The sequence below is a fragment of the Filicampus tigris genome, chromosome 2, assembly GCF_054856515.1.
Source record: "Filicampus tigris isolate MCC_2025a chromosome 2, RoL_Ftig_1.0, whole genome shotgun sequence".
Taxonomy (NCBI): domain Eukaryota; kingdom Metazoa; phylum Chordata; class Actinopteri; order Syngnathiformes; family Syngnathidae; genus Filicampus; species Filicampus tigris.
In genome coordinates, this window is record NC_141218.1 from 39,203,714 (window position 1) to 39,224,807 (window position 21,094).

Below are 21,094 nucleotides of genomic sequence, written 5' to 3' on the forward strand. Positions count from 1 at the left end.
GCTTCTGTTCAGCCCGGGGAGTGGTGATGCTTTTTTATCTGGGTCACATCATAAATGCACTTGGTGTTTAGGACGTCACAGTGTCTGTGTATTCATTATTGTCTATGTGATAATGGAAGATCTAAATCTATATGACACAACATTCCATCAGTAATTGTATTATTATCATTATTATTATTATTATTATTATTATTATCATCATTATTATTGTGGTTATTATTGCTGCCTGCTTTTATTGTACTTATTATTGCTGCATACTTGAACATTTCACAATCTTTGAATCAAACCAGTGTTGAGGTGCAGTGGAGATCCTCTCAGGCCAAATTGTCTGATTCAAAACTGGTTTGGCAACATTCTCACTCTGTCTGCATGCTAGCATTAGCATAACAATGATGTGCTGACATTCTAATGGGGGGGGGGGGGGGGGGGGCAGGCTTTGGATGTCTCCAGAGTAGAGCTGGGGTGTTGTTGAGTTGGAAAATGTACATGTTGAAGTTTTGGTAGGACAGTCTTGAGATCAGTATGATTAAAATCTAAAGTGAGGATGATGAAGCAATCAGGGTCTGAGTAACTTAGATGAAATGAACATGTTTTTTTTTCTTTTTGTTGATATTGATGAACTACAAGAGTGTATGACTGACCAGTGGTTGAAAACACCTAATGAATTGGATAAGGTGAATTGCTTCTTTCATTTTTACACAAAATGACGCACTTGGAGCTCTTGATGAAAAAAAGAACAGAATAAGACCTGCAACATACTGTACCTCAGTGCTTTTGGCAACTGTTGAATGTACCAACTGAGATATGGTCTTTAGGCTACTCAATCATGGCTACTCCTGACAAAATGAAGTGTTGTAGTTTTCTATTGCTGTCATGTCTTGTCATCTTCCACACCGCTTATCCTGTACAGGGTCGTGGGGAGGTTCTGGAGCCTATCCCAGCAGACAATGGGCGAAAGGCAGACTATACCCTGAACTGGTCACCAACCAGTAGCAGGGCACACAAAGACACTGTCACTGAGTGGGAACCAATCCCGACCGCACGCAACTCAGGCATGTGTACCACTACACCATCAGTGACTTACTATTATTGTGTAAGGAGTGAATGTGCACAGGTGTGAGGGGAGGTTGACTGCCTCATTCCGAACAGGATTTTGAAATAGCAACTGTCTGAGGAAGCAGAGGCAAGAATTCTCTGCCACTTGTGGTAGAAGCTTGATAATTACCTCAGACATAAAGTAATTGCCACACTGTTCAAGGGAAAATGTCAGTACAGTCACTCTAGATGAACCACTGACTCCAACACGGGTGCAACAAATTAAAGCAAGGTGTAAATATGAAAAAAAGAAAAAAAAAAGAAAACGCATAAAGATGGTTACATGTATACTGAGTTTTGGATGATAAAAGCCCAAATGGAAAAAAGAAAGAAAGAAAATGCCCTGCATGCTTATTCATCTAATGCTATAAGATAAGATAAGATAAGATAATAATGCCTTTATTGATCCCACAGTGGGGAAATTTTCAGTGTTACAGAAGCAAAGATATAGGTCACACAGGGACGGCGGCATAATGTAGCCATTAATGTATAACATTGACGGCAAACATTCAGGATCAAACCTATGTAAATATACGCAGTAACATGTGTATATACACATGTATATACACACCAACATACAGCTACATAAAAAGTATGAGGAACACTCATTTTAGCCTGTACATAGTACAGAGGAAAAATACTCTAAGTAAGTGACAGTGCTGCAGTGCTGTAGTGAAATGTAAGGAACAGCATTGGATAAAAATAAAACTAGACTAACAGTAGTGGGGAATGTTGAGTATTGCACGGTATTACAGTAGTGGGGAATGTTGGGTATTGCACGATATGAGCTCAGGTGCAGGACTGCACAATTGCACTAATGTCCGCCAGTTTGTAAAGACTACACAATGTTCTTGTTAAAGAGTCTGACAGCAGCAGGAGAGTAGGAACGGCGGAGTCTCTCCTTTGCACAGCGAGGGTGTAACAGTCTGTCACTGAAGGAGCTGTGGAGTGCTGTTAGGGTACGCTGGAGGGGGTGGTCCGGGTTGTCCAGCATTGATGACAGCTTGGCCAACATCCTCCTGTCCCCCACCGAGTCCATAGAGTCCAGGGAGCAGCCCAGGACAGGCCTCCTGACCAGTTTGTCCAGCTGCTTCTTGTCCCGGGCCGAGACGCCGCATGCCCAGGTGGCCACTCCTTGGAAGATGACCGTTGCAACCACCGAGTCATAAAAGTTCCTGAGGAGTGTCCCCTGAACCCCAAAAGACCTCAGTCTCCTGAGTAAGAAAAGTCTGCTCTGACTCTTCCTGTGTTGTCGCTCCAGTCCAGTTTATTGTTCAGATGAACACCCAGGTACTTGTAAGTTGAGACTCTCTCAACATCTGTTCCCCGGATATTCACTGGTGCAGGTGAAGAGTGCTGGCGCCTACCGAAATCCACCACCATTTCTTTGGATTTCCCCGCATTGATCAGGAGGCAGTTCTGCTGGCACTAGTCCACAAAACCCTGAGTAAGTTCTCTGTACTCCCGATCATCTCCGCCTGTGATTAGGCCGACAATCGCAGAGTCGTCAGAGAACTTCTGCAGGTGACAGGTAGGGGTGTTGTAGTTGAAGTCCGAGGTGTAGAGGGTGAACAGGAAGGGAGCCAAGACAGTTCCCTGTGGGGCCCCCGTGCGACAGAGGAGCACGTCAGACACACAGTCCTGTGTACTCACATACTGTGGCCGATTTGTGAGGTAGTCCTGGATCCATGTGGTGAGGTGGTGGGCCACCCCTGCCCGCTCCAGCTTGTCTCCCAGTAGGGTGGGCTGGATGGTGTTGAAAGCACTGGAGAAATCAAAGAACATGATCCTCACAGTGCTCCCTGCCTTCTCCAGGTGGGAGAGTGAAGGGTGGAGGAGGTAGATGATGGCATCATCCACACTGATGCCAGGCTGATATGCGAACTGGAGTGGGTGCATTGAGGAGCTCACGAGGGGGCGCATGTGGACAAGGACCAGTCTCTCCAGGGTCTTCATCAGGTGAGGCATCAGCGCCACTGGTCTGAAGCTGTTGAGCTCCTTCGGGTGGGAGGTCTTTGGCACCGGGACCAGGCAGGATGTTTTCCATAGCTGGGGGACCCTGCCCAGCTTCAGGCTCAGGTTGAACATGTGCTGGACAATTCCACACAGCTGGTCTGCACAGGATTTGAGGAGCTGGGGGCTGATGCCATCTGGACCCGCTGCCTTCCTCGCCTTCATCTTCTTCAGCTGGTTCCTCACCTGATATGCTGTGAAGGCGAAGGCTGGGTAGGAGGGAGTGGTGGCTATCTGGTGTAGCTGGGAGCTGGAGACTGTGGAGAAAAAGGGGGGGGGGGGGGTGACACACCCAGCAGGAGGAGTAGGTGGAGGCTGCAGCAGAAGAGACTGAGTGGGGGCAGGCATCTGATCGAACCTATTGAAAAAGCGGTTCAGCTCATTTGCCCATTGCAGGTCCCCCCCCAGTCTTGGGTTGTCCATGGCCTGAGATGGTCTTCAGGCCCCTCCAGACTCCCCTGGCATTATTCTGCAGCAGCTGCTCCTCCATCCTTTTCCTGTAGGACCTTTTCCCCTCTCTGATCCTCCTCCTCAGCTGGCGCTGCACAGTCTTCCGCTCCTCTATGTTGCCTGACGCAAAAGCCCTCCTCTTCTCCTTCAGGAGAGCTTTTATGTCTGGTGTGATCCAGGGTTTGTTGTTGGAGAAACACCTTACTGTCCTGGTGGGTATGGTGTTCTCCATGCAGAAATGTATATAGTCTGTAACAGTGTCCATTAGACTACTAATGTCTTGCCCGTGAGCATCGCTGAATACTTCCCACACAGTTGTGCTGAAGTAGTCCTTTAAGGCCTCCTCGGCCTCTCCAGACCATCTTTGAACCGTGCGGGTCACAGCTGGCTGCCTGCGGACCAGAGGTTTGTACAGACTAGAGAGCCACCAGGTTGTGATCAGCTTTGCCCAGCGGGGGGAGGGGCAATGATGTGTATGCCACCTTGGTGTTGGCATAGAAAAGGTCCAGTGTTTTATTGTCTCTGGTGTGGCAAGTGACATACTGTGTGAATGAAGGCAGAGAGGAGGAAGGGGAGGCATGATTGAAGTCACCAGAGATGAGTATCAGGGCATTTGGGTGCTGTGTTTGTAGCATTCTCACTGCTGCAGTCAAGACAGGCTGTGTCGCCGCTGGCAGCTGGTGGGACATAGACGGCCACCGCGATCACATGACTAAACTCTCGCGGGATGTAGAATGGCCTCATGCCAACAGCTAGCAGCTCAATATCCCTGCTGCAAAGCTGTTCCTTAATCGTGATGTGCCCAGGATTACACCATCTATCGTTCACAAACACAGCCAGCCCTCCTCCTTTCCTCTTTCCACTCTCCAGCGTCCTGTCCGCGCGTATGATTTGGAAGCCGTCCAATTTTACAACCGCGTTCGGCGTGAGCACTGTTAGCCACGACTCCGTGAATAGCATCAGGCTAGCCTCCCGGAAGTCCCTCTCATGCCGGGTAAGCGCCGCTAGCTCGTCCATCTTGTTGGGGAGAGATCTAACATTCCCGATCTAACATGATAACAGACGGGAGGACGGGATGGTATCGTCTCCTCCTTTCCCGGCGTTTAACCCCCGCACGAGATCCCCGTCTCTTCCTCCTCAGCTTTTAGGGGAAATCGGGTCTCGCCCCGGGAGCCGGCGCAGGGTTAGCACGGAGTGCTAACAGCTGATTCCGGCTGTAAACAATGGGGGCGCGGCTCCGAGCCAAGTCGCCGGACACGATTGCGCAAAAAATAGCCACCCGCAGCACCAAGAATACCGCAGTTTGGGTGTCCATTGCTACGCAAGTTACGACTATCAACTATATGAAAAAGGTATGAGGTAGAGTAATAGTAAGGAACAAAAAACACACGAAAAGGCTCACCGGTGAGCCGGAGCTACTGTAGCGGGCTGCCACTCACGCGGCGCCGAAAGTGAGCAATGGGTAGACAAACATTGGGTTGATAAAGCCACTGGTAGTCTTGAGCAATATGTAAATCAGGCACTGCATGCAGAAAGTGCTGCAAAGTTAAAAAAAAAAAAAAAAAGAAGGCAGGTGCTTTTGCCTTAGAAAAGGTAATATGATTGGCGAAAAACGTGGCGCCAACACTAGTGAAGTAACTGGTGCTGCGGTGAAAAAAGGTCACATTTCACGTGACTGTCTTAAAAATGTCAGGCGATTTCAAATTTCGAAATTCAGCATGCCTAGGCCAGCCCTCTCCCCAACAGTCAGCATCACATGGGGAAAATTTAGTGACAAAAGAAAATGTAGAATTGAATCGGCAAGAAATATTGGCCATTGATGTATCGGAACCAAAAATTGAGCTAATGGTAAATGGCAAATCGATATTTCTATGTGACAAAGTTGTTTGTAAAACTGCATGCAGAGAGGACATTCCCGGGTCCAGTTAATCAGGAGCAAACGTGATTGTCAGAACGGCCCAAGGTCGGCTCTCTGTGTTTCCTGCAACAAAACCTGTGTGGATAAGAGATTCACTCGGTCAAACTTGCAGATTACCTGTGCTAATGGTGCCAGACTGTCCTCTGAATTTAGTGGGAAGTAATGGCCTGTTATTACTAGGTTTAGTATTGATTGATTAGCATTGATGGAAGAATTACAGCAAAATCTACTGAATGCCATAAGGGGTCACACACCAGCATTTTATTATTATACAGTGGGCATGTCAAACAAACCTCCATCAACTGTGTGTGACGTATTCTTGGAAAAGGGCCTGAAAATGATTGGACAACAGCAAAATGGATAATGACATGTAACAAGTGGTATAAACAAACTGAAGGCCCTGACAAAAAATACGAGTCCAAATTAACTCAGACCACTCTGACAAATATCACTATTGACTATCTGAATTCAGATGGCATTGCGACAGCAACAGCAGGAGTGAAATTGACAGAAAAACTCCAGCTACTTTGCAGGGAGTGGTTTGTTCCTCATGTCTCTCTGTTTAAAAGTTTTGACCAACAGTGGAACCAACAGTGGGAGCATTTGTTCAAACGGCACAAAATGCAACTGATTGGCACATTATAAAAGAAGGGTTAGGAAAAAAGCTCCCACATCCATAGGTTGGAGATCGGTTCAAGATTTACAGGCTGTTAATGCAGCAGTCTTACAATGTACGCCATATGTGCCTGATCCACATAGACTATTAAATAATCTAAATCCGGATGCTGCTGTTTTCACAGTGGTTGACATTGGCAATTCTACTCTGTCCCTGTCGCAGAGGACAGTCAATTTTGGTTTGCATTTACATTTGAAGGAAGAAAGTACTTTCACCGAATTATTGCAGGGATGTTGTGAAAGCCCAACTATTTACTCTCAAGTAATGACAGCCAGCATGGCCAAATTCAACCCTCCGGGGGGAAGTCAAATCATAGTGCATGTGGATGATGTACTGGTGGTGTCTGATTTGGATACTTGCAGAAAAGGCACTGTTGCGTTACTGAAATATTTGGCCAGCGAGTGCCATAAGGTTAGCAAAAATAAATTGCAATTGTGGAAAAAGCAAGTGAAATATTTAGGCCACAATTTGAGCAAGGAGGGCAGAACAAATTTAGAGGATAGAAAATCGGCTATTTTGCAAGCACCCAAAACGAGAACAAAGATTACAAATTACAACATAACAAATTACTGTAGAGGATGGATTCCTAATTATGCAGAAATCTCCGCTCCTTTATATAAAATAATGTACGAAAAGGATCTAAAAATGTCATCATTGTTGAATTGGACAACGGAAGCTGAGAATGCTTTCTGTGAAATTAAGCGGATGCTAGTATCAAATACCACGCTAGCTCTGCCGAACCATTCAAAGCCGTTTATACAAATGGTTGATTGTAAAGGAGAATTTATGACATCTGTCGTCTCGCAAAAAATATGGAGAAAAGTTAAGACCATTGGCTTACTTTTCTTCTCGACTTGACAGTGTGGCTTGTGCACTTCCTCATTGTGTGAGTGCTGTGATTGCAGCACCACGCGCTGTGGGGTGCAGTTCCTCAAATGTGGTGTTTCAGCTGGTGACCTTAAAAGTTCTCCGTGCGGTGGCGGCTTTGCTTCTGCAGACAAATATGACGTTTTATCTCCAGCTAGACATTTGTCTTGCATGGCGATATTGTTGTCGCAAGCACGTTTCCAGTTCCGGCGCCGCGCGAGTGGCAGCCCGCTACAGCAGCTCCGGCTCACCGGTGAGCCTTTTCGTGTGTTTTTGTTACTTATTATTACTATTACTCTACCTCATACCTTTTTCACATAGTTGATAGTCCTAAACTTGCGAAGCAATGAAAACCCAAACTGCGGTATTCTTGCTGCTGCTGGTGGCTATTTTTTGCGCGATCATGTCCGGCGACTTTGCAGCACTTTCTGCATGCAGTGCCTGATTTACATATTGCTCAAGACTACCAGTGGCTTTATCAACCCAATGTTTGTCTACCCACTGCTCACTTCCGGCGCCGCGTGAGTGGCAGCCCGCTACAGTAGCTCCGGCTCACCGGTGAGCCTTTTCGTGTGTTTTTGTTCCTTACTATTACTCTACCTCATACCTTTTTCATATAGTTGATAGTCGTAACTTGTGTAGCAATGGACACCCAAACTGCGGTATTCTTGGTGCTGCTGGTGGCTATTTTTTGCGCAATTGTGTCCGGCGACTTGGCTCGGAGCCGCGCCCCCATTGTTTACAGCCGGAATCAGCTGTTAGCACTCTGTGCTAACCCTGCGCTGGCTCCCGGGGCGAGACCCGATTTCCCCTAAGAGCTGAGGAGGAAGAGACGGGGATCTCGTGCGGGGGTTAAACGCCGGGAAAGGAGAAGACGATACCATCCCGTCCTCCCGTCTGTTATCATGGGGAATGTTAGATCTCTCCCCAACAAGATGGACGAGCTAGCGGCGCTTACCCGGCATGAGAGGGACTTCCGGGAGGCTAGCTTGATGCTATTCACGGAGTCGTGGCTAACAGCGCTCACGCCGAACGTGGTCGTAAAATTGGACGTCTTCCAAATCATACGTGCGGACAGGACGCTGGAGAGTGGAAAGAGGAAAGGAGGAGGGCTGGCTGTGTTTGTGAACGATAGATGGTGTTATCCTGGGCACATCACGATTAAGGAGCAGCTTTGCAGCAGGGATATTGAGCTGCTAGCTGTTGGCATGAGGCCATTCTACATCCCTCGAGAGTTTAGTCATGTGATCGCGGTGACCGTCTATGTCCCACCCGCTGCCAGTGGCGACACAGCCTGTCTTGACTGCAGCAGTGAGCAGGCTACAAACACAGCACCCAAATGCCCTGATACTCATCTCTGGTGACTTCAATCATGCCTCCCCTTCCTCCTCTCTGCCTTCATTCACACAGTATGTCACCTGCCACACCAGAGACAATAAAACACTGGACCTTTTCTATGCCAACACCAAGGAGGCATACACATCACTGCCCCTCCCCCAGCTGGGCAAAGCTGATCACAACCTGGTGGCTCTCCAGTCTGTGTACAAACCTCTGGTCCACAGGCAGCCAGCTGTGACCCGCACGGTTCAGAGATGGTCTGGAGAGGCCGAGGAGGCCTTAAAGGACTTCAGCACAACTGTGTGGGAAGTATTCAGCGATGCTCACGGGGAAGACATTAGTAGTCTAACGGACACTGTTACAGACTATATAAATTTCTGCATGGAGAACACCATACTCACCAGGACAGTAATGTGTTTCTCCAACAACAAACCCTGGATCACACCAGACATAAAAGCTCTCCTGAAGGAGAAGAGGAGGGCTTTTGCGTCAGGCAACATAGAGGAGCGGAAGACTGTGCAGCGCCAGCTGAGGAGGAGGATCAGAGAGGGGAAAAGGTCCTACAGGAAAAGGATGGAGGAGCAGCTGCTGCAGAATAATGCCAGGGGAGTCTGGAGGGGCCTGAAGACCATCTCAGGCCACGGACAACCCAAGACCCGGACTGGGGGGGACCTGCAGTGGGCAAATGAGCTGAACCTCTTTTTCAATAGGTTCGATCAGATGCCTGCCCCCACTCAGTCTCTCCTGCTGCAGCCTCCACCTACTCCTCCTGCTGGGTGTGTCACCCCTCCCCCCTTTTCCCACAGTCTCCAGCTCCCAGCTACACCAGACAGCCACCACTCCCTCCTGCCCAGCCTTGGCCTTCACAACATCTCAGGTGAAGAACCAGCTGAAGAAGATGAAGGTGAGGAAGGCAGCGGGTCCAGATGGTATTAGCCCCCAACTCCTCAAATCCTGCGCAGACCAGCTGTGTGGAATTGTCCAGCACATGTTCAACCTGAGTCTGAAGCTGGGCAGGGTCCCCCAGCTATGGAAAACATCCTGCCTGGTCCCGGTGCCAAAGACCTCCCACCCGAAGGAGCTCAACAGCTTCAGACCAGTGGCGCTGACGTCTCACCTGATGAAGACCCTGGAGAGACTGGTTCTTGTCCACCTGCGCCCCCTGGTGAGCTCCTCAATGGACCCACTCCAGTTCGCATACCAGCCTGGCATCAGTGTGGATGATGCCATCATCTACCTCCTCCACCCTTCACTCTCCCACCTGGAGAAGGTGGGGAGCACTGTGAGGATAATGTTCTTTGATTTCTCCAGTGCTTTCAACACCATCCAGCCCACCCTACTCGGAGACAAGCTGGAGCGGGCGGGGGTGGCCCACCACCTCACCACATGGATCCAGGACTACCTCACAAACCGGTCACAGTATGTGAGGACACAGGACTGTGTGTCTGACGTGCTCCTCTGTAGCACGAGGGCCCCGCAGGGAACTGTCTTGGCTCCCTTCCTGTTCACCCTCTACACCTCGGACTTCAACTACAGCACCCCAACCTGTCACCTGCAGAAGTTCTCTGACGACTCTGCGATTGTCGGCTTCATCACAGGCGGAGATGATCGGGAGTACAGAGAACTTACTCAGGGTTTTGTGGACTGGTGCCAGCAGAACCGCCTTCTGATCAATGCGGGGAAATCCAAAGAAGTAGTGGTGGATTTCGGTAGGCGCCATCACTCTTCACCTGCACCAGTGAATATCCGGGGAACAGATGTTGAGAGAGTCTCAACTTACAAGTAGCTGGGTGTTCATCTGAACAATAAACTGGACTGGAGCGACAACACAGGAAGAGTCAGAGCAGACTTTTCTTACTCAGGAGACTGAGGTCTTTTGGGGTTCAGGGGACACTCTTTGGGAACTTTTATGACTCGGTGGTTGCATCGGTCATTTTCCAGGGAGTGGTCACCTGGGCAGGCGGCGTCTCGGCCTGGGACAAGAAGCGGCTGGACAAACTGGTCAAGAGGCTATGTCCTGGGCTGCTCCCTGGACTCTGTGGACTCGGTGGTGGACAGGAGGATGTTGGCCAAGCTGTCATCAATGCTGGACAACCCGGACCACCAGGGTACCCTAACAGCACTCCACAGCTCCTTCAGTGACAGACTGTTACACCCTCGCTGTGCAAAGGAGAGATTCTGCCGCTCCTTCTTGCCTGCTGTTGTCAGACTCTTTAACAAGACCATTGTGTAGTCCCTACAAACTGGCGGACATTAGTTCAATCGTGCAGTCCTGCACCTGAGCTCTTATCGTGCAATACCCAACATTCCCCACTACTGTAATACCGTGCAATACTCAACATTCCCCACTACTGTTAGTCTTCTTTTATTTTTATCCAATGCTGTTCCTTACATTTCACTACAGCACTACAGCACTGTCACTTACTAAGAGTATTTTTCCTCTGTACTATGTACAGGCTAAAATGAGTGTTCCTCATACTTTTTATGTAGATGTATGTTGGTGTGTATATACATGCGTATATACACATGTTACTGCACATATTTACATAGGTTTGATCCTGAATGTTTGCCGTTAATGTTATACATTAATGGCTACATTATGCCGCCGTCCCTGTGTGACCTATATCTTTGCTGCTGTAACACTGAAAATTTCCCCACTGTGGGATCAATAAAGGCCTTCTTATCTTATCTTATCTTACACCTCACGAGAGATGCACAGTTTTGGATCCGGCCACACTGTTGCCACTTCCTGAGGATGGTGATCAATACCATTGTCAGGAATTATTGGCAGAACAAACAGCAAAATGTATATTGGATTTGAAAAATCAACCTCTACAAACTGTAATTGTCCTCTTTGTGGATGGTTCATCAAAGAAAAATTATTTTGGTAAAACACAAAAAGGCTTCGCGGTTGTCTCACAGATAGCCGTGTTAAAAGCGGAACCACTTCCTTCCCATCTTTCAGCTCAGGCAGCTGAGCTGGTTGCGTTACCAGAGGCATGCAAGTAAATGAAAGGAAAAGCTGTTACAATTTATATTGACAGTCAGTATGACTTTTGTACGTGTTAGTATTTGCACAATAGTGGAAAAAGAGAGGTATGATAACGTCTACGGGAAAACCTGTCACACATGCTGAACTTTTGACAAACTTATTGAATGCTGTTCAGTTACGACATCAGACTGCGATATGTAAGTGCACGGCACGTACAACAAGCACTGACGACATCACCTTAGGTAATGCGTTTGCAGACACAACAGCAAAAGAAGCAGCTACCAGGCCCTTTTTGGATACTGCTGAGTGTAAGCTACAAGACAACATTTTACAATATTACACTCTTGTGTGATATGCAATAACAAAGCCCAGTCCAAGAGCAGACAATGTGGCAAAATAAAGGAGCTACATTGGATAATGGGGTTTATGTCAGCACAGATAACAAGCCTATCCTGCCCAAAAATATTTTCAAGTGGGCAGCGGTGTTGAGTCATGGGAATTCTCATGTCTCTCCTGGGGGGATGGTGTCCATGGTACAAAGGCATTATACAACCTGTGGGTTTAGCTTGTTTTCAAAAACTTTTTGTAAGGCTTGTTGACCTGAGCTCGACATAATCCGAAAGGAAATTTGCGTCCGAAGCGCGGTCAGTTTCCTCAAGCTACATATCCGTTCCATAGAATACATATGATTTCATTGAACTTAACAAAAGTGAAGGGAAATATTATTGTGTAGTCATCATTGATGCCTTTTCAAAATGGGTAGAAATATTCCCGGCTAAACAACCTGATGCGCTGACAGTATCTTAAGTATTATGTAAAGACATTATTACACGCTAGGGCATCCCAGAAACCATATATAGTGATAACGGAACACATTTTGTTAATAGAATAATTGAAAAAATAGGGCATATGTTCCATATTAATTTAAAACACCATTGTTCTAATCACCCACAAAGTGCAGGATTGGTGGATAGAATGAATGGTACAATTAAGAACCGACTGAAAAAATGCATGGAAGAAACACATAGGCCGTGGACACAATGTGTAGACCTGGTGAAGTTACATATCAATATTACAAGTACCGCAGGTCTCACGCCATTTGAAACATTGTTTGGTAGACCATATAAGTTACCTATATTTAGTACACAGTGTGATTTGTATAATGAAGCCAACCTAGCTGATTACATGCGAAAATCCATGGAAAAAAGAGATGAATTGAAAGTGCCCGAAGATGACTGTGCTTCTTCCCAACAGGTTGATCTGGTTGTTCCAGACAGCTGGGTACTGATCCGACAAAAGGAAGCATTGGCACGCTCCAAAGTGGGAAGGTCCTTGTCAAGTATTGCTAACCACGCCAACTGCCGTAAAAATTGCAGAAAGAAAAACATCTCACGTATTGTAAGAAGGTCATTTCGAATGAGTTGCCCACCAAAGGGGAAGATGAGCAAAGTCTGACATAAGGTGTGTGCAGGTTTATAGTATCTGAAAACACCTGACAGTCAGTGATTTCAAGACACCCTACCTATTGTAGGGGTGGGTTTCTTAGTCGACATGCCTCTCCCTAGATATGTGAGAACTGGTGTTACATGTTATGTTGTGTCACATTTTGTCATTTTTGCGGCAACTGCTATAGTGTTGTACACATGGTTTAACGGTGGTCTTTCCATGTTATATGCGATAGGCACGCGTGATAATGGTACTAAATTCTCTACAGGGATTGGCGGCACGGAAACACCATTCATTAATTATACCATGACCGATTACGATGGCTTCGCCCGTTCTAAGCGGTCACTGGGCGTTGCCGGGTTCAAACTCAGGGTTGGTAATGTACAATAAATATTCTAAAAATAAGAACTTCTCTACTTGCACTCGAAATGATGTTGTCCCTGAAAAGGAGACTATTGTTTGCCTCCCCATTAATAACGTTACGACTTTTGTCATACCATGGTCTGTGATTACTTTGACGAATTCTGGTCTTGATTCTTATGGTAAGGCTCATGTGTGCAACACACAAAGTTATGGTCGGTCATATGTTTGCTACTTATTGGCTAGATTTAGAGTTTGCTGTGGTAGCGGAAACGGGGCAGGATTGGACTGATTGGACTACTGACTGATGTGCAAAAATTCTTCGCCCCTATATCAAGTTAACTCAAGTGACTATAAATACCACTAATTGGAGTTGCACCAATGATAAAGATGGCACTGACCCTTGTATGACATTGAATTTAAGCCCATACATCCATGGGCCGGACCCTTACCATGCTATTACTGTTTGTGTGTCATATGTTCTTGCTGACCCCTTAGAAGCTGTTCAAGTCCCTGTGAATCGAACTTCTAGAATCTTGATAAAGTTGAGAAATTTTCTGTTGATGACATTCTTGACAGTCACTGGTGTTTCGCAAGTAGGTAACAATTAGCTTTTGTTAATGGAGGCTGCAGCGCAAGCTGCTAATTTTAGTTGTGTCGCATGTATGGGTCCCAGACCCTTGTAGAGATTAATTCCAGCATACATTCCACAAGAATGTCTCCTGAAGGTTATGACTAAGGTTACTCCAAACACCGTTTGCTCATCTTGGAACTCTGTTTATCCTATAACCAAACCGACAAAGGACGCGCCTATTTTTTACACTGATATTGCAGTTGCTAATTTTACTTGTGTTAACCTCACAGGAACTACTAATAAAGTGGGAGTACTAAATTATACGTGGTGCAGGACTGTTGTGCACCGAACGGGGGCACTGCTGCCACGCAGCGATGTGTGGTGGTGGTGTCGTGGTGACAAACTATACGACTCTCTACGCAATACCTCCGGCGTCTGTGCTGTTAGGCTTAAGGTCTAAATCACGATACTTACCCTAATTATCTGACTCCAAATTATTTACCATATATTTATTATTTGAACCGACATTAACCTTAGCTTCACCTTACCTAACAATTATGCGTGCTCGTTCCGTAAGAGAGAAGACCAGAAAGCCAATCAGCCGAATCACCGAGATTTTATTCCTAACAGCAAAAGCTAATACAGTATCGGGGGCTCGGTTCCCTCTCAATACAGATCTGTGCACTCCTGTGGCCATCAGAGAGCGACACCACACCCGAGTTGCCCCGAACAGTTATAGAAAACAATATGCAAATTAAACACACCAAAAACACTCGCCACTATCATTTCATTAGTTACATGGTATCTGCAATATATTTCTTCAGATGCTGATTGGTTCTCTTTTCCCCGCCGTCTCAGATGACGCCTTTTCTTGTGCACATGACTCGCTTGGTTGTAGCTCCTGAAAACACCAAGTTATCTGCATTCCAAGAGGCCGGGGCCTTCAGAGAAACTGTGGCCCGCCTTTGTCTCCCTGTTTTTCACTGGCGGCACCTGGTACCATCAAAGCTCCCACACATTGTGTTCCTCTGATACATCCGCTCCCCTGATACTGCAACCTTGAAACAGCTCTACTTCTACTCATTTGTAATATAACTTTGAATCATTAATAAATGGTTAACATACATTTATATATCTTCACAAACTAATAATAAAACTGTCACTTACTTAGAGTATTTTTTCCTCTGTACTATGTACAGGCCGAAATGAGTGTTCCTCATACTTTTTATGTAGATGAAGGTTGGTGTGTATATACATGTGTATATACACATGTTACTGCGTATATTTATATAGGTTTGATCCTAAATGTTTGCCGTCAATGTTATACATTAATGGCCACATTATGCCGCCGTCCCTGTGTGACCTATATCTTTGCTGCTGTAACAATGAAAATTTCCCCACTGTGTGATCAATAAAGGCATTCTTATCTTAAAACCCTTCACTAGCCATACATGTATATGTCTTCACAAACTAATAATAAAACCCTTCAGTGCGCTCGTGTCATTGCTGATGCGTGTGTCTATTTTTCCATCCTCACAGAGGGATATCAAATTGGCTGCCTACACACTCGACTCCCCTTCCTTGCTCTCCAGAAGACAACGTGCTTCTTGGAAGGATGGGGATCCGACCTATATTGATGCAATTGGTGTGCAAGAATCGTATTGTACAGTTCTTCTCCATTCTCCTTGCAAGCTTCAAAATTCAAAGAGAGTGTCTTCATCTCCTTATTTTCTGTGGTTTTCATAAATGTCTATCTGATGAACCTGACAGAGTTGTAAAAAAATCCTGGGTTTTCTAGTGTTAACTGTTTCACTATATGCGGGCCGAAGTCAGACTGATAAAGCTATGATAACCTGCAAGGTGATCGCTGCCTTCTTCGCAATCTTATTGCTGATATGCGAGAGCCTCGCAATACAACACAACACCGGCAACCGGCTACTCACCTACAGCCGAGATGAACTCCTACTACATCGGTCCTCGCTGTGGAGTAACATCAAGCCTGCCGTGCCCCTTCCATCGGAGCTTTGGCCGAGGAAAAGAGGAAGGCGAGGGGGCGTCCGGAGGCGGTTAAGGAGACGTCCCTTCAAACAACCTCTATCCAAACTCCATCATGTCCAATGTACCTTCACTCGGTAACAAGATGGATCAACTACATGCAAGGTGCCAATTTGAAAGGGCCTTCAGGGACATATGCATCATCGCCCTGTGTGAGACCTGGCTGAACGAGTCGGTCTCGTACTCCAAGGTGAGCCTGGACAACTTCACCATCATCAGATCCGGCAGGATGAAGCACTCAGGAAAGACGCGAGGTGGTGGGGTCTGCCTTTACATTAACAACAGGTGGTATAACAACATTGAAGTGTACCGTAAAGTGTGCACACCAAAACTGGAGTTGCTGACCCTATCCCTCCGCCCCTTCTATCTCCCCTGGGAATTCCCCACTGCTGTGGTCAGCTGTATCTATGGAGCCCCCAGTGCTAACATCAACACAGCAGCGTAGCTAATAGCCGAGGATGCTAATGCTATGTTAGCTAAGTATCCCGGTGCGTCTGCTGCTTTATTTGGGGGACTTCAACGGATGCAGACTGGACAGTGTACTACCATCATTCCAACAGTATGTGGACATACCCACAATAATGGGTAACATCTTGGACTTATGTTACGGGAACATGACCGATGCCTTCCGTGCCCGTTCATATCCACCGCTCAGAGACGCTGACCATAACGTCATCTGTTTACTTCCGCTATACAGACAGGAACTAAAGCGCCACGAACCGCAACGCAGCAGTGCCCCACAATGGATGGGGCATCAAGCGTCGTGAATGGGTATAATGTCTGGACCCCGAATAAGATAGGATAAGATAAGAAGGCCTTTATTGATCCCACAGTGGGGAAATTTTCAGTCTTACAGCAGCAAAGATATAGGTCGCACAGGGATGGCGGCATAATGTAGCCATTAACGGAAAACATTCAGGATCAAACCTATGTAAATATACGCAGTAACTATGTGTATATACACATGTATATACACACCAACATACATCTACATAAAAAGTATGAGGAACACTCATTTTAGCATGTACATAGTACAGAGGAAATATACTCTAAGTGACAGTGCTGCAGTGCTGTAGTGAAATGTAAGGAACAGCGTTGGATAAAAATAAAACTAGACTAACAGTAGTGGGGAATGTTGAGTATTGCACGGTATTAGCTCAGGTGCAGGACTGCACAATTGCACTAATGTCCGCCAGTGTGTAGAGACTACACAATGTTCTTGTTAAATAGTCTTACAGCAGCAGGCAAGAAGGAGCAGCGGAATCTCTCCTTTGCACAGCGAGGGTGTAACAGTCTGTCATTGAAGGAGCTGTGGAGTGCTGTTAGGGTGCCCTGGAGGGGGTGGGCCGGGTTGTCCAGCATTGACGACAGCTTGGCCATCATCCTCCTATCCCCCACCGAGTCCATAGAGTCCAAGGAGCAGCCCAGGACAAAGGTTCAGCTCATTTGCCCACTGCAGGTCCGCCCCAGTCAGGGTCTTGGGTTGTCCGTGGCCTGAGATGGTCTTCAGGCCCCTCCAGACTCCCTTGGCATTATTGTGCAGCAGCTGCTCCTCCATCCTCTTCCTGTAGGACCTTTTCCCCTCTCTGATCCTCCTCCTCAGCTGGCGCTGCACAGTCTTCCGCTCCTCTTTGTTGCCTGACACAAAAGCCCTCTTCTTCTCCTTCAGGAGAGCTTTTATGTCTGGTGTGATCCAGGGTTTGTTGTTGGAGGAACACCTAACTGTCCTGGTGGGTATGGTGTTCTCCATGCAGAAATTTATATCGTCTGTAACAGTGTCCGTTAGACTACTAATGTCTTCCCCGTGAGCATCGCTGAATACTTCCCACACAGTTGTGCTGAAGCAGTCCTTTAAGGCCTCCTCGGCCTCTCCAGACCATCTCTGAACCGTGCGGGTCACAGCTGGCTGCCTGCGGACCAGAGGTTTGTACAGACTAGAGAGCCACCAGGTTGTGATCAGCTTTGCCCAGCGGGGGGAGGGGCAGTGATGTGTATGCCTCCTTGGTGTTGGCATAGAAAAGGTCCAGTGTTTTATTGTCTCTGGTGTGGTAGGTGACATACTGTCTGAATGAAGGCAGAGAGGAGGAAGGGGAGGCATGATTGAAGTCCCCAGAGATGAGTAGCAGGGTATTTGGGTGCTGTGTTTGTAGCCTGCTCATGGCTGCAGTCAAGACATCACAGGCTGCGTCGCTGCTGGCAGCGGGGGGGACGTAGACGGTCACCGCGATCACGTGACTAAGCTCTCGCGGGATGTAGAATGGCCTCCTGCCAACAGCTAGCAGCTCAATATCCCTGCTGCAAAGCTGCTCCTTAATCGTGATGTGCCCAGGATTACACCATCTATCGTTGACAAACACAGCCAGCCCTCCTCCTTTCCTCTTTCCACTCTCCAGCGTCCTGTCCGCGCGTATGATTTAGAAGCCATCCAATTCTACGACCGCGTTCGGCGTTAGCGCTGTGAATAGCATCAGGCTAGCTTCCCGGAAGTCCCTCTCATGCCGGGTAAGCGCCGCTAGCTCGTCCATCTTGTTGGGGAAAGATCTAACATTTCCCATGATAACAGACGGGAGGACGGGATGGTATCGTCTCCTCTTTTCCGTTTAACCCCCGCACGAGATCCCCGTCTCTTCCTCTTCAGCTCACGGGGGATATCGGGTCTCGTCCCAGGAGCCGGACACGATCGCGCAAAAAATAGTCACCAGCAGCAGCAAGAATACCGCAGTTTGGGTGTCCATTGCTACGCAAGTTTACGACTATCAACTATGTGAAAAAGGTATGAGGTAGAGTAATAGTAAGGGAATAAATTGAAAAAACGATGGAATCCTGGTCTTGGACTTGCCACTCCTGGTTGGGAAACCACCACTCTACCACTGAGCTATGCAGCCTTTTTTTAACATCAGACTACTCCACTTTTTCAGCCTTATTTCAATGCAAAAAAACGTCTTATATTCGGGCCAATACGGTAATAAAATATTTATGTTTTTGTCAGGCCTGACGTATGTGCAAAGTTTCGTGAGATTTCGTGCATGTTCAGACTCTCAAAATGAGCGTTGTTTTTTTGGGCAAAATGATTGTTGCCATTGCAACAGCTTTACACGAAAAAATCACAAATATCATATTCTAATATTATGAATTCCTAAAAACTCTTCCGAGCAAAGATGAGGTGGACCCGATTAACCTGCTAGGATAAAAACATCAAAGAAAAAACATGAATTTCCATCAGCCACTAGGTGGTCTTAACACTATGATGAAAATCAAGTTCGTAGATGTCTTCAGCCTTTGCCTATTATCAAATATGAAAAATTTCGAGAAGTTTGGATGATCTGAGTCAAGTTAAAACTGTATTTATTGTCACATTGAATAATCAGACTTTGCAGCACTGTCAAGGCCACGCCCTTCACCAAAAAGTCACAATATTTGGCGTAGATCAATGTCTTGAGGTTCTTCTGACAAATTTTCAGTCGGATTCGTTCAACGAGCTCCGTGCAGTAAATAGAAATGTAAAAGATGACAATTTTTGTCACCACTAGGTGGCGTTATATGTATAATGGAATATTATCATATAGATGTATACAGGTTGCGACTCTTTACGTACAGATGAAGTTTGGGATTTTTTGGAGCATGTTCAGGGGAGTTTTTAAGGTTTTTCTCCTGTATGGCGAAGGAAAAAATTTACGCCAAATTTGATGCCCCCGCCACCGTCATATAGTTTATCCAAAACTCAAAAAAATGTTGCCCCACGTATTAAGATGATATATCCAAAGTTTGAAGTCAATCGAATGAAGCTTCCGGGACATGGGTGCAAAAGTATGCACCCTGTAAATGTCCAAAAATGTAAAATTAAAAATTAATGTCAAAGGCAAGTATAACATTGGATAAATTAATCCATCCATCCATCCACCCATTATCTCCCGCTGATCCGAAGTCGGGTCGTGGAGGCAGAAGCTTCAGCAGGGAAACCCAGACTTCCCTCTCCCCAGCAACATCTTCCAGCTCTTCCGGAGGGATCCCAAGGCGTTCCCAGGCAAGCTGGGAGACATAGTCTCTCCAGCGTGTTTTGGGTCGTCCTCGGGGTCTCCTACCGGTGGGACATGCCCAGAACACCTCACCAGGGAGGCGTCCAGGAGGCATCCTAATCAGATGCCCGAGCCACCTCAACTGGCTCCTCTCAACGCGGAGGAGCAGCGGCTCGACTCTGAGTCCCTCCCGGATGGCCGAACTTCTCACCCTATCTCTAAGGGAGAGCCCGGACACCCTGCGAAGGAAACCCTTTTCGGCCACTTGTAACCGAGATCTTGTTCTTTCGGTCATGACCCACAGCTCATGACCATAGGTGAGAGTAGGAACGTAGATCGACCAGTAAATTGATAGCCTTTCGGCTGAGCTTCTTCTTCACCGCGACAGACCGATACAGGGTCCGCATCACAGCAGACTCTGCACCGCCTGTCCATCTCCCGTTCCATCTTAACCTCACTCGTGAACAAGACCCCAAGATACTTGAACTCCTCCACTTGGGGCAGAATCCCATCCCCGATCCGGAGAGGGCACGCCACCCTTTTCCGACTGAGGACCATGGTCTCAGATTTGGAGGTGCTGATTTTCATTCCGACAATTTCACACTCGGCTGCGAACCACTCCAGTGAGAGTTGGAGATTGCAGCTTGGAGAAGCCAACAGTACCATATTATCTGCAAAAAGCAGAGATACAATACTGAGGACACCAAACCGGACCCCCTCAACACCTCGGCTGCGCCTAGAAATTCTGTCCATTAAAGTTATGAACAGAATCGGTGACAAAGGGCAGCCTTGGCGGAGTCCAACCCTCACTGGAAACGAATCCGACTTACTGCGGACCAAACTCTGACATCGGTGGTACAGGGACCGGACAGCCCTTTGCATAAATAATAAAACAAGAAATAATAGTGATAATAGGCAAAGGGAATAAAAATGATTAAATAGTAGTCTTAATTTAAATGAGCTCTCAAGAGTGATCAAATCTTAATCGCCCCAAACCTGATTAAAATAAGGAACTATTGGGAAGTAAGAAACTCAAATGCTCGACTGGCCAATTTCTTAAGCGCGCAATATAAAGTGAATCCTATTCAGTTACCTTATTGAAGCAGTGATTTGTATATGTCCAAAAAGGAGGAGAAATAATCCTTCTTGCTTGGGAGTGAGAGAAGTGTCCCAAGAAAAATGCAAAATTATCTCCTTATCGAAGCATCTTCTTGTAACCGCGGCAGGAGGGAAGAAAAAGGGCGTGGAGCCTTGATGACTTCCCTTTTTATAGTATCTGGTTTTTGGGAGGCTC

At 46.8% G+C, this 21,094-nt stretch overlaps 1 pseudogene; it reads left to right on the forward strand.

Moving 5' to 3' along the window:
- LOC147152406 (uncharacterized) overlaps nucleotides 1-21,094 on the forward strand; it is a 91,439-nt pseudogene that overhangs the window by 47,728 nt on the left and 22,617 nt on the right.